Source organism: Anopheles stephensi, unplaced genomic scaffold, assembly GCF_013141755.1.
Source record: "Anopheles stephensi strain Indian unplaced genomic scaffold, UCI_ANSTEP_V1.0 ucontig186, whole genome shotgun sequence".
In the NCBI taxonomy this organism is placed as follows: Eukaryota; Metazoa; Arthropoda; class Insecta; order Diptera; family Culicidae; genus Anopheles; species Anopheles stephensi.
Window position 1 is genome coordinate 20,001 of NW_023405109.1, and position 2,500 is coordinate 22,500.

The 2,500-nt window shown below is 55.9% G+C and overlaps 1 non-coding gene across 1 annotated transcript in view; it reads left to right on the forward strand.

Annotated features, from left to right (window-relative positions):
- The first annotated feature begins 407 nt into the window (after positions 1 to 407).
- LOC118515750 overlaps positions 408 to 2,500 on the forward strand; it is a 4,239-nt gene continuing 2,146 nt past the window's right edge. Inside the window, exon 1 of the ribosomal RNA XR_004907378.1 lies at positions 408 to 2,500. This exon is cut by the window's right edge and continues 2,146 nt beyond it. This is a non-coding gene — a ribosomal RNA (large subunit ribosomal RNA).

The window sequence follows — 2,500 nt, forward strand, 5'->3', positions numbered from 1 at the left end:
GTCGCAGCATGGCGTGCTCGGATCCGCATCCTTGTCGGGACCGTGGGCGCTGAAAGTGAGAGTGCTAACACAGAGAGACATACGAGGTATGGTACACAAACCTAAACACACACACACACATGTGAGCATGGGTGAAGAGCGAGCGCGCGTCAAGTCGCACGGTTCGACCTCTAGTATCAACCAACGGATGTATCCACCACAGCATATAAGGTTATCACCAATTGCACGGGGACTTCCACCGGTTGGCTCGGGTCGAGTAACACTTGCGGCCCAACGCGCTCGTATCTTTCCTCGCATCCAGTTGCAGTCGCGAGACGTGCTCACGCCGTGTGGGTGAGTGAGGTTAGCACGACAGGGGTGATTTATCACCGCTTCTCCCGTCGCATCATTGTGACAGTGGAGTCTGTAGGCCTCAAGTGATGTGTGACGACCCTCAGAATTTAAGCATATTAATAAGAGGAGGAAGAGAAACCAACCGGGATTCCCTGAGTAGCTGCGAGCGAAACGGGAAGAGCTCAGCACGTAGGGACGACGAGGGGGCCTCGTCTGTCCGATGCCGTGTACTGGACCGGTCCGTTATCTGCTACGCACGGTGCAAACAGTTCAAGTCTAACTTGAAGGTGGCCCATTATCCCACAGAGGGTGATAGGCCCGTAGAACGGCACAGGACTGTGGTGGCAGACGGCCGGCTCCATGGAGTCGTGTTGCTTGATAGTGCAGCACTAAGTGGGAGGTAAACTCATTCTAAAGCTAAATACCGCCATGAGACCGATAGCGAACAAGTACCGTGAGGGAAAGTTGAAAAGCACTCTGAATAGAGAGTCAAATAGTACGTGAAACTGCCTAGGGGACGCAAACCCGTTGAACTCAATGATCCGGGCGGCGATATTCAGCGTTGGGCCTCCGGGCCTACCGTGCACTTATCGATCCGCAGCAAACGGACATCGCGATCCATTGCGCATCTGCGTGAGCATATCATTCCGGCAATAGGCCCCTGGCTCGTGGTGGACGGCCTCCCTAGTAGGGGCGGCTTGGCGGCCGCTCCCAACGGGGGTCTCCGCGCCTTTTCCACCCGAGAGGCGCGGGTCCGACCGAGTCTTGGTGCGCCGCTGGAAGCACGATGGAAACGTACGACCGGGGTCTAGGGAGCAGCCTTGTAGCCGAAGGCCTAGAAGCACTCGACCCCCCGATCGGCGATGACGCACTATGCATTGAGGCACCTCCGGGACCCGTCTTGAAACACGGACCAAGAAGTCATATCTTGCGCGCAAGCCAATGGGCGTCGCGTAACCAGCAATGGTTGCGCACACGACTCAAACCCAAAGGCACAGACAACTCGAACAAGGTTGCTAGGGATTACGGGTTCGGCACGGGCGCAAGCCTTCGTCGGCCCCTCCATCCCGGGGTGTCCCGTCCCGCGGCTGTCTCGTGCAGCCCGAGTGGGCATCCCTCGAGTGCGTAGGATGCGACCCGAAAGATGGTGAACTATGCTGATCAGGCCGAAGTCAGGGGAAACCTGATGGAGGGCCGAAGCAATTCTGACGTGCAAATCGATTGTCAGAGTTGGGCATAGGGGCGAAAGACCAATCGAACCATCTAGTAGCTGGTTCCCTCCGAAGTTTCCCTCAGGATAGCTGGAGCACGTAGCATTTCGAGCCTTATTCTTATCTGGTAAAGCGAATGATTAGAGGCCTTAGGTTCGAAATGATCTTAACCTATTCTCAAACTATAAATGGGTACGGTACTGGGCGGCATGCTTTGATGATCGCCGCCCTGGCTACAATCGAACTAAACGGGCGGGGTCTCCTCTCCTCCGGGGGGGGAGGGCTCCGGTTAGATATCGGTGTGCCTAGTGGGCCAAGTTTTGGTAAGCAGAACTGGTGCTGTGGGATGAACCAAACGCAATGTTACGGCGCCCAAATAAACGACGCATTCAGATACCATGAAAGGTGTTGATTGCTAAAGACAGCAGGACGGTGGACATGGAAGTCGTCATCCGCTAAGGAGTGTGTAACAACTCACCTGCCGAAGCAATAGCCCTTAAAATGGATGGCGCTCAAGTCGTTTGCCTATACATTGCCGCTAGCGGTAGAGCGCATCGGGGGCCTGACCAACCCTGCGATGAAACCCTAGCGAGTAGGAGGGTACGGTGGTGTGCGCAGAAGTGTTTGGCGCAAGCCGCATGGAGCCGCCACCGGCACAGATCTTGGTGGTAGTAGCACATTTCGAACGAGTCTTGGATGACTGAAGTGGAGAATGTTCGTGTCAACAGCAGTTGAACACGAGTTAGCAATCCTAAGCCGCATGGGAACCCAACCCGTACAATCCCATACATAGCCGGCGAAAGGGAATCGGTTACCATTCCGGAGCCTGTTGAGCTACCCGTTTGCGCGGGCCGTGTGCGTGTCGTCCAAACCTCTCCACCCAGGTGGGGCGGTGCGGGTCCGGCCGTACACGGTCGTGTGTCAGCTTCATGGCAACATGACATCCTTTCTTCGAG